We start from the raw sequence: 12,457 nt of genomic DNA on the forward strand, positions 1-12,457 counted from the left end.
AGTCGCAAATACCACATGCTCATCAGCTATGGAGACTCTCATAGGTAGACTCAACGCCTATTGTCGGATACTGATGCGATGACTAAAAGCTAATGATACAAAGGATCGACTGCACCCGAGTCAAATAACACCAAGGCATGCACAGAACTCACAAGAAAAGTACCTATACACATTCACATTATAAGCACAAAATATATCAAAAGAATATAATAAGAAAATGTACCAGCCACAACATCAGGTGTTGAGCGGACCTCCTCCGCTGTCAGCTGAAAGGTTCTCCCACGAACCCTCGGTGTCTCGGCCTTCGCTGGCCGGCTCTCAGTACCACACACATAAGTAAGTGCAGATCCCTGAGCTAATCCCTGTACGAGCTGAGGGCACTTGGCCTTTCGGTGGCCGATCTGGTTGCAATGAAAGCAAATCGAGAACCCCTTGGGGCAATCCTTCGCCATGTGCCCCTCATTGCCACATTTGTAGCAAATCCCTAAATGGCATGAACCCTCATAACTCTTTCCGCACTTGTCACAAGTGCGGCCCTTTCGGCCCCTAGCTCTGGTATCAGCGGGCTTAGCTCGTTTCGTCGCTGGCTGCGATAGCACTGGTCTCTGGTCCCTACCCCAAGACTCCTCCTCCTCCTCCCTGGTCTGCAACTCAAGCTTAATCTCCCTCCACCTAGCATTAGCCTGTAGATTGGCCAATATCCTGTACGACGAGTTCACCATGAACTCTCGTGTATCCCTCCTCAGTATGCTCAAATATCGGCTCACACGTGCCTGCTCAGTGGACATGTGTTTAGGGAAAAACATCGCCCTCTCATGGAACATCCTCGAAATCTCAGTCACTAACTCTGTCTTCTGCTTGAGAGATAGAAAATCCTACGCCAAACGTTCCCACTCCACCAGGCAAACATACTCGTCTTGAAACATCTGAACAAACCTCTCCCATGTCACTGCAGCATGATCTGTAGCAGTAAATCTAGTTGTCACAAACTTTCACCAGTCCTTCGCTCCCAAGCGAAGACCGAACTCTCAAGTGGTCGGGGCATGAACACGTGTAAAAACACCCCTCGATATCAGAGATCCACCTCATTATAGCGATCGGATCCTGTGTCCCATCAAACTCTGGTGGCTTCGTGTTACTAAACTCCCAGAACAACAGCGAATCACCCCCTTGGGGCCTAGCAGCGGCGACAGCTACAGTGGCCGCGACAGCAGCAACCTCAGTGATAGCAGCGTATCGCTCATCGAACGTCTATATCCAGGTGGTCTTGATAGACCCAAACATCTCTGGAATATCTGCTCGGATAGCTGCAGCCACCTCCTCGTGGATCATCCTCCGTATCACCTCATCACTACTCCCACTGCCTCCAGGGTTGTAGCGTGTACCTACCATGATGTCTCTGAAACACAACACAAAATCACCAGAGACTCACTCGAGCATACTCACACTCGATCACCCGCCCCTACTTGTTCCTTAGTATCCTAAGGATTCTTACTTGGACCACTCACTGATCCGGTGCTTCCAGTAGTATGGGCCCAATACTACCTTCCACACAGCATCAATGTTCACCCCAAGTCCTTCTCCTTGGGTCATAATTACAAGTACTTTATGCCTCACAAGCTACTCTCACAATAGTCCTCTCATTGGTTCGCTCCTGCTAAATACTCATACTGAAAGCAAATCACTGATAGCAGAAATCCCTAGGCTAAGGCATCACAAATCATGCCACCCTAGTCCTAATATATGAATTACCTAACCTATTCTCTTGCATGCATTATATCTCATAAATTGTCTCGTAACACAAAATGAGGGTATTTTGGGAAATCACCGCTCAGGCTCTGGCTGATTGTAGACACTGCTCCGACTCGCCTTCTCTTAAACTCTTTCTCATTTTAGAAAAATTTATCTCTTTCAAAAATCTTTCTCAAATCGTCAGTTTGAGTCCAAATACACCTGAGGGTGCATCCGAATCCCTCAAAACAAGGCCCTGATACCAACTTGTAACGACGTAAATTCTCAAACAAAATTTTCATTTTCAAAACACATTAAATTCTCATTTCGAAATTTCAAAAACACAAGTATCTAAAATGTCAATCATTTCACAATGTAAATCACAATCCCAGAACCATAGAAACATCTCCCACCAGTGGGTACAATCATGCCGGTACCTTACCGCGATCCTCGAAACTACCTGAAACACATAACACATAACACATAACACATAACACGGTAAGCATAAAGCTTAGTGAGTTCCCCAAAATACCACACACAGCACATCAGCCACTCGAGGCTATAACTCAATAAGACCCTCCGGTCAATGTGTCTTAGTGGGACCCTCCGGTCCCATAACTCAATTGGACCCACTGTTCCCTCAACTCAACAACTCAATATAATACACGGTATGCATATCACAAAATAAATAGCAGGATATCTCTAACCAAAAAACATACATATAAGACCCTCTGCTCACATATAAGTTACCACTCAAGGTAAGTATAGTGAGAAGACTCACCTCGTAAACTAGAAAGTGAAAATCTCATACTCTGAAATCCCGAACTCTCCTCACCAGTCTAGCCACCGCCTAACACATAATAATTATCCTTAATTAATATTGGCCGTCAAGAAGCTAGACTAACCCTTCTATACTCACAGAAGGTTGAAAATACTATTTTACCCCTCCATAGGGTTAATAGACCACAATTTGACCAAACCCTAAAATTCAACAATAGTCAACAGCAGGGAGTACGCTGCACGTACTCGGCTGCCATGCAGGCATCGGGGATGTGGACCCCTACACCGCTCGTATTGGATTTACGCCCAGCGTACACTCCAGTTTCCTCATTCTCACTCCTTTGGTCTTAAACGGTTATGACCTTGGCTCATCTTGTAGATCCTGACTCTCTAATAGCTCCTAACCAATAAAGTCAGTGACTTTAAGCCTTTGCATGGCTGAAAAGGTCACCAACCTCAAAATATACACTCTTTTGTCTCAAGGGAGCTCATAACTCATGCATGGAGTGATTTCAAAGTCCAAGATTGGATTTTTATGACATTACACTATTCATATGCTCAAAAGGGGTTGGTCCTAGTCTCTTGAGTTCAATATCTCATCAAGTCTCCACCTTTTTGGGTCAAAACCCTAAAATAATCAAATAACAAAGGAAAGGCAAAGTCTGAAGCTTTATACCTCAATAAGAAGCTTCCCACTAATATTTGCTCGGATCTAGAAGCTTAGACTCCAACTCCTTCTTCTTCAAGACCTGCTCTTCTCTTCAAAACCACACAAACACTCTCAAGGCTCAAACACACACACACACATAATCTCTAGAATGAGGGTTAAGGCACTCTTAGGGTTTTCTCTATGGTAATGGTGGCTAGAAATGAGGCCATCATATCCCTTATATATGGGACTCACCCTAAATTAGGGTTTGCACTTTGGTCGTAGTACGCCCAACATACTCACGGGTACGCCCAACCTACTAGGTGGTCTGCGTGTTACTTGCACGCTAACGAGTACGCTAAGCGTACACCTCAGGTACGTCCCGTGTACTCATTCTTCACTCTTTTTATAACAAGGACCAAAATGGACAATAGCTAATTAGATCAAGGTTCTTGAAGTATCCCTGGATTCGGGATGTTACAATGACAATAGTTTACATCCAACAACAATTTAAAATTAATAAATAAAGTATAATATATTAAAATTAAAGACATAAGTTTATAAGTAAAAGCAAAGATATTATTATTGAAATTTAGTTTATATATGATTACACTTTACGTTTGATATTTATTTAACCTTATTAACCAACTTATAATAATTATTAAAAAGAAATTGAAAAATCATGCGAGTTTCAAATGAATGTAGTGAAAGGAAAAATGTTTCCTTTATAAGTATATATTGATTAGGCGAATGTCTGGGTGTTGAGCAGAAACACATATATAGTTGAAAACTTTACAAACATATTTTTTCTTAAATATAACGATAACGTTGTTGCTAAAGTTGATATAATATTTTGTATGCTTAGTTGATATAATGTATGAATTTCTGAAATATATATCATAATATACACATCTATTAAAACTAATAATCTCAATCGTTTGAATGACATCTACCCGCGGGTTACTCATGAATGAAAATAAAAAATAATATATGGTTTAATTTTATCTAGTTGTTGCTATTCTTAAATAATTTTTTATTAGCTTAATGATTTAATTTCTATCATTGTAAATATTTAAAATATAAAACATTATCTTTTTTAAAGGTAACAATATAATCATTTATATATAGTTATTTTTAACTATTTTTATTATAAGTAATTTTAAGCTACTTAATTGTAAAATTTTAGTGATTATAAAAATATTTTTAGCAAATATTTTAGTTAAATTGATATTACAATTTAGTTTTTGCATTTAACACTAAACTTATCGCTTTTAGCTATTCATATAATATTCTTTGAGTTTTTTAAGTGGAACTGAAATTAATTTTTAGTTACCGTGTTATATTATATTTAAATTAACAATTTAAGTATTTTATCAAAATTGTTTAAAAATTATCACTTTAAAATGATACTGGTTTACATAAAAAAACATATTAAATCTAATAAATTAAGACATTAAGTATAATTTGTTAAAAGTTAAAGACATAACTTTATAAGTATAAATAAATATATTATTTTAATATTAAAATTTAGTTTATTTATAATTACACTGTAGGTTTGATATTTATTTAACCTTATTACCCAACTTATAATCATTAAGAGAAAGATATTACAATTTATCAGTTTTAACTATTTACAAAATATTATTTGGGATGTTTAAGTTGAACTAAAATTTATATTTAAGTTGATCTTGTAATGTTATATTTAAATTAACAATTTAAGTATTTTATACAAATTGTTTAAAAAATTATAGCTTTAAAATGATAATGGTTTAGATACAACAACATTTTAAAGTAATAAATTAAGTATAATATATTAAAAGTTAAAGACATAACTTTATAAGTAAAAGTAAATTAATTATTTTAATATTAAAATTTAGTTTATATATGATTACACTATAGGTTAGATATTTATTTAACATTACTAACCAACTTATAATTATTATTAGAAAGAAATTGAAAAGTCATGATAGTTTCAAATGAATTTGGTGAAAGAAAAAATGTTTCATTTATAAGTATAACTAGACAAATGCTCGCGCGTTGCGTAAAAACACCTATATATTGATTAAATTTGATATAATAATTCGTATACTAAATTGATATAATATATTGATTATTTTTAATTATATATATATATATATATATATATATATATATATATATATATATATATATATATTATAACTACATAATTTGAATCGTTTGAATAATTTCTATCCGTGAGTGACAAATGAATAAAATTAAATATACTATATGGCTAAATGTTATTTATAGTTGTTATTGTTAAATAATTTTTTAAAATTTATCTGTTTAATATTTTAATTTCTATCATTATAATTATTTAAAACATCAAACATTGTTTTTATTTATTATTTTTCAGGTAACAATATAATAATTTGTATAGATTTATTTTTAATTATTGTTATTATAAGTTATTGTAAGTAACTTTAGTGAAAACTTTTAACGATTATAAAAATATCTTTATGAAATATTTTAGTTAAATTGATATTACAATTTAGTTTTTGCATTTATCATTACAATTTATGACTTTCAACTATTTACAAAATATTTTTTTGGTTTTTTAAGTGGAACTTAAATTAATATTTAAGTTGACACTGTAATGTTATATTTAAATTAACAATTTAACCATTTTGTCGAAACTGTTTAAATGTTGTAGCTTCAAACTGATAATTGTTTACTTACAACAACATTTTAAATCTAATAAATTAAGTATAATGTGTTAATATTTAAAGACATAAGTTTATAAGTAGAAGTAAAGACATTATTTTAAAATTGAAATTTTGTTTATTTATGATTACACTTTAGGTTTGATACTTATTTAATTTTATTAACCAACTTATAATCATTATTAAAAAGACACTTCAATTTATAAATTTTAACTATTTAAAAAATATTTTTTGGGTTGTTTAAGTTAAACTAAAATTTATATTTAAATTGACTATGTAATGTTATATTTAAATTGATAATTTAAGGATTTGATACAAATATTTCCAAAATTATATCTTTAAAATGATGATGGTTTATATCCAACAATATATTAAAACTAATAAATTAAGTATAATATGTTAAAAGATAAAAAAATATAATTTTACAAGTAAAAGTAAAGATATTATTTTAATATTGAAATTTAGTTTATATATGATTACACTTTAGGTTTGATATTTATTTATCCATATTAACCAATTTATAATTATTATTAGAAAGAAATTGAAAAGTCGTGAGAGTTTTAAATGAGTGTGGTAAAAGAAAAAAATGAATGAGAGTTTCAAATAAATGTGATGAAAGGAAATATATGTTTATAATGGTTATGATATTAACATTAACTTTAACTTAATATTTTGAACGATATTATTCATTGATATCAACTCACCTTCCTCAGTAATAAAATTAAATATAATTATCTATTTAATATTATTTTTAACAATTGTTATGATTGATTAATTTAAAATTTTACTTATGCGATTATTTTCAAATTTCAATAATGATGTTCATTTAAATTACAATTTATTTGTTGTTAACGTTATGTAATTTATAAATTGATGTTATTATCATTTAAAATTATTGTTCTTTAGTTTTAAACAATTTATTATTATTAATAAGTTAAATAAGATTTTTAAGAAACACTTGCATGGATAACATGACATATACATGATTTTTATAATTCGATTTTATTATTTATAATTATAGGTCATTATTTTTAAAACCACTTATTATTATTAATAAACGAAAGAAAACTTTTAAAAGACGCTTATTATTATAATTAAAATGTTAAACATATACTAAAATATAAAATGATAAAATAGACAGTTTGCATTTTAAAGAGATTTACATGGATATTATGTATAATATTGCATATCCATGATTTTTTTTTTATTAATTATTACTTTGAAGCAACACAAACATACAAACATATATATATATATATATATATATATATATATATATATAATAATAATAATAATAATAATAATAATAATAATAATTAAATAATATCTATAGCATTTTCCATAACATATGATCGATAACATGAATCCAATCTAATTTACATGAAAGTTTCAACCACAAGATACAATGATTGTGTTAAAAGAATACTTAAACCAAGAAAAAATTAAAAAAGAATAAGTATATAACAAACTTACAAATTAAAAATTTTAACACAATAACATGGCTCGAAAAATGGTCCAAAGCTCCTTTGAGTGTCTTTAGGGTATAGTGTCATAAAAATCGAGACTTTGACGTTTGAATCAACCAATGCATGAAATATGAGTATTTTGATATAAGAGAATGAGAGTTTTGGGTGTTTGTGACTTTATCAGCCATGCAAAGGCTTAAAGTCACTGAATTTATAGAGTAAGAGCCTTTAGGGATTCTAGATCTGTGATATGAACCAAGGTCTTAACTGATTAAGACCAAAATAGTAGAAAGAGCAAAACTAGGACGTACGACGAGCGCAATCCCAGTAGATGCATTGTAGGGTTAAGAATCCTCGATGCATGCGTGGCATCGGAGTACACCCAACGTAGAGATCTTATACGCGCAGCGTACACGCTACCGTTGACTTTTGGTTGACTTCTAGGGTTTGGTCAATTTTTGGACTATTAAGGCCATGGAGGGGTAAAATGGTATTTTACCCTTCTGTGAGTTTGAAGAAGGATTAGTATAGCTTCTTTGAGGGCCATCATTAATTAGGGATAATTATTGTATGTGTTAGGTAGAGGCAAAACCGGTGATTTGAGTTCGAGGTCATCCGATTTCTTACGAGGTGAGTATTATGATATTCTGCATTATGTCTTTGTGATTTGTGTTGTGTATTATTCTGAGCTACTTAGTTAGGACCGGAGGTCCACCCGAACTGTAGGACTAGAGGGTCCTACTGAGACACATTGATCGTAGGGTCTTATTAAGTTATAGCCTCTAAAGGTTAATGAGTTGTATGTGATATTTTGGGGAACTCACTAAGTTGTGTGCTTACAGTGTTATGTGTTATGTGTTTTAGGTATCTCTCAGGATCACGGGAAGACACCAACTTGATTGTACACACACCCGAGTTGGAGATATGTTTTTGGAGGATCTTGGATTTGTGATATATTCAGTTTTGGAACATGTGTTTTGATAACTTGGTATTTGTGGGATTTTTGTGATTTTGAAATGAGATAATAGTGTTTTTAAATTAAAAATTTTGTTTGAAAATTTACGGTGTTACAATTTTACTGTCTTTTAGTAAATAAATTTTAAACTAAAGTGTTTTCGTAAATAAACTTTATAATCACTTGAAATGGTAAAACAAAAAACTCTTTTATGAACAAGAAATCACAATATCTTATCGGAAAGACAAAGTAAGAGCCAATGTTTTCCTTTACAAACATACTCATAATATGCCAAAATTTGAATATTTTATTTTTGTACGTCTTTTGCATATAGATCTTAACAACGATATTGGATATTTGTTAATATTGACATCCCATATTGGACGGAGAATTCAACTAATATTTATACTCTTTTTTAATGTAAAATACTTAAAGTAACTAGAACAAAATTGCCTACAACTAGTAGGGAAGTTTCCGAGGAAGTTGGAGATAGAACGAAAGTGCAAAAGATGTAAAGAACCTGCCAAAGGTGTCAAACAGCCTACCATGCAAAATGCGATTATTTTTATGGATATTTAAAATTGATAACCATGCAATTTCCGATTATTTAAAAGATATATATGAAATTGCGCAAATGCGATTACATTTCAATTCAATCATCAAGAGGAACTAACTCGACCTTGATCTCACCAATGATAACTTCCTCGAACCCTGCCTATGGCACCAATGTCACCAAAATTAGCTCATCATCCTCAGCTTAAATGTCCTCCAAAAGATCAGTTAACCTGAACCTTGCACCACTCGTCATTAACATGTCGTCACAAGGGCTATGTAGCAACTGTGCGAAACTACCTGCAAACTCACTCTCTTCTGCAGAGCTTGCCCTGACATCATCTTGATCATTCACAAACACATCAAACTTGACATACTTTCCGCCATTATACTTGACGCCTTTAATCATCAACAGCTCAACTGCTTTCTCCTTCTCCTCTTTGCTTCGGTTGGTAGCTAGCCTCTCCACCAGGACCTTGGTGACTTTGTCTAGCTTCAATGGGAACTTCGTGTCCTCCACTTGATTTACAGTTCTAACCGATTTCAAAGCGATCTTGGATTTCAAGGTACGTGGAGTCGTTGGATTCTTGAACCATGTGAGTGGGGAGAATTTGTAAGCGTATCTTAGCTTATCATTACAGACACAGTCTTTGTTGTAGACACGAACAAGTTCTTTGTTTTCATCATAAAAAGCGTAAGATGCATTAAGCTAGTCCTCATCTTTAGGTTCCTTGTTTCTTTTGTCCAAACCCATCCATTCCACCCACATTCGGTTGATATTAGCATGATGGACATAGAACACAGGGTCATACCCAGCTGAGTAGAAATTCCCCTTGTCCTCTTTGTTATTCATTCTTGAGTCACCCACACATCTATGGATCGTTGTGTGACAAACAACTTCGATTGAACCAATAGACGAATCACGATTAGGTATGGGATCGCTCCCAGCGACATACTTGCCACCAAAGAAGCTTCGTGTGTCATGGACGTTACGTGTCATCTGATTATTCATTTGAGTAAGATTGATGCTTATCTGTTGAGCACAAGGAAAGCCACTATCATCACCACTATAGTTGAGGTCCGCAATTGCGAAATAGCTGGTGTTGCGGAAAGCTTCACAGGCAGGGTTTTCTAACTTTTCTTTTCTATTATTTCCATCTTCGAAGAATGCCAGAAGAGTCATTTCGGCAGGATTGTCCCAGTTCCAGAAAGGTATAGTGAAAGTGGGATCGTTAATTAACTTCCCGAGGATTCTCTCGTAGAAATACAAGTACCAACGGTGGAAAGGAAAGAAGAGCCATGAGTTGTGAATCTGAATAATCTTATCAGAGTTACCAGTCGCGATTTGAGTGTATTCGCTGTTACAGTAAGCACAATGAATTTTAGCTTGTGAAACGAAACTATGTGGGTGGTCGTCTGGTAGAGCTCTCATCGCTTTGAGTGCTGCTTTGTACTTGTCAATGTAGTCTTCAGGGGCTTTATGTGCCACTCTTCTAATCCGAAGACTTTTGTCACTAAGGAACACAAAATCTTTAACCTTTTTTGACAAATTAGGTGGACAACATGCATTGGTTCTTATGGCGCTCTTTAGGTCGAAACCATCGGTTGAGGCACGACATGAGGAGATGTTAGGGGTTGTGATTGGTTTGGCAAACACTGCCGGAATGGAGGTGAAGTTGACGGTGGTGTAAAGGTCGCCGAGGCCGAGGAGCAAGTTCCTCCGGTCCACATTAAGTGTGTTGACGTCGAGAGATGTTTTAGGGAGAATAAGTTTTTGGGTTTCAGGGACTACGAGTAACTTCTCATTCTCTTCGGGTGCCACATTGCATGAGACTTTTAAACGGTGGGTTTGTTTCGGGTAACTGTTGGAGCGGCGATTGGAGGGGGAATTTGGTAGTGTTCTTGGTGATGGAAGTGAAGGTTGTAAGAGATTGGAAAGAAGACATTGTTTTTGGGTGCTTTACTCATTTCATCAAGCTTTTTATTTATATACACTCTTTGTCTACCTAACATCAGTAATATCCACGTTTTAATTATTTTTAGTAATATTATATTATATATATATATATATATATATATATATATATATATGTCTTTCTTGAATTGCCTCGTTTTTATACATTTAAAAATAGGAATAATGATTTGAAAGGATAACAAACTTTCGATTTTTTTCATATTTAGTCACTAAACTTTTTGTATTTGTCATTGAACTATTGAAACTGTTCACATTTTACCCTTATGACCGGCTGTTACCGATCATAAGGGTAAAATATGAATAGTTTCAATAGTTTAGTGGCAAATAGATAAAGAAAAAAAGTTTAGTGACTAAATATGAACAAAATCGAAAGTTCGTTTCCCTCTAAAAAGTTCAATGACTAAATGTAAACAAACTTCCTCTTGTATTATGTTTTAGCAAATTATTTATTTTTGTTAAATTGTAGCAATATTTGTTGATGGAGAAATCTACGGAAAAAAAAAACCCTGGAAATATATTTAAAAAAAACAACAATCCGAAACCAAAATAAAAAACCAATGGTTTGACATTTTCCAAAATAAAAAATCAATATTTCCAATCTGATTTTGGTTTTACAAAAAAATAAACTATTCTCACTGATGTGAATTATGACCATTGGTTTGGCATGCGAAATTTGTGGCATCCCATGAATACGTAGTTACAACATCGTTTGAACTCGTAATTCATAGTAAGGGGTTAGAGTATCATCGCATGAATACGTAGTTACAACATCTCCTGAACTCGTAATTCATCACCTACAGGTTATGGGCCTACTGGTGTTTCCACTGGGTTGTCTAGAATAGTCTGTGGTCGCCATCTATACTCTTGTAGATGACTGCATTGCCACATTGCCGATTAAGGTTATGGTATCTCCTTTCATCCTACATCACCTATTCATCATCATCTATTTACCTAATTATCATCACCTTTCTATCATCACCTATCTCTCATCATTTTATTTCATCACACACCAACTATTTCATCTACCCATGTTTCATCCGCAACATATTTGTAGATATAAAATAAATATACCGTTTAAATCTTTTAAAACATGTATAAAATCGTTCATCCAGCATAGACAGCAAGTATTCAAATAATATGCTCACATAGCACGTAATTTATATAAAATATTTCATATCTATGTGTAAGATGAAAGTAGCTATATATACCATAAAAATCTCATAAATGTTTCCTAACTTCAAACCCCAAGGTTTACTCTACTAAAGCTTCATATTTTCGGCTCTCTAAACCTAGAAGGGTCCATATCTATAACACAAACTTGCAAGAGGGGTTTGAGGCATTCAAAACCCCAAAGATGAAGTGATTCAAGCCCTAACCCCAAAATGGAATCTACACAATATGGAAGGAAAATGTTCATTTTTGTACCCCGGAATGAAGCTCCTTGATTGAATAACTCAGAACAATAACCTTCCTTGGTCCTTCTTGCTGGAACTCTTCTCCTTTCTTGCAAAATCACACCAAAAAGCTCAAGATAGCTCTTCCTCTCACTCTACACACTCAAGCTCGTTAGGGTTCTCACTTATGGGAAAGGTAGTCGCAATTGAAGGCCATAAGTGCCTTTAAATATGGTTCGGGCCCAAAGATTTAGGGTTTCTACCAACAGCA

The 12,457-nt window shown here is 33.5% G+C and overlaps 1 pseudogene; it reads right to left on the reverse strand.

Moving 5' to 3' along the window:
* Positions 1 to 8,917: 8,917 nt before the first annotated feature.
* Positions 8,918 to 11,680, reverse strand: LOC145007417 (polyphenol oxidase I, chloroplastic-like; annotated as a pseudogene).
* Between the last annotated feature and the right edge of the window lie 777 nt (positions 11,681 to 12,457).

This window comes from Lactuca saligna, chromosome 7 (assembly GCF_052625555.1).
Source record: "Lactuca saligna cultivar CGN05327 chromosome 7, ASM5262555v1, whole genome shotgun sequence".
Taxonomy (NCBI): domain Eukaryota; kingdom Viridiplantae; phylum Streptophyta; class Magnoliopsida; order Asterales; family Asteraceae; genus Lactuca; species Lactuca saligna.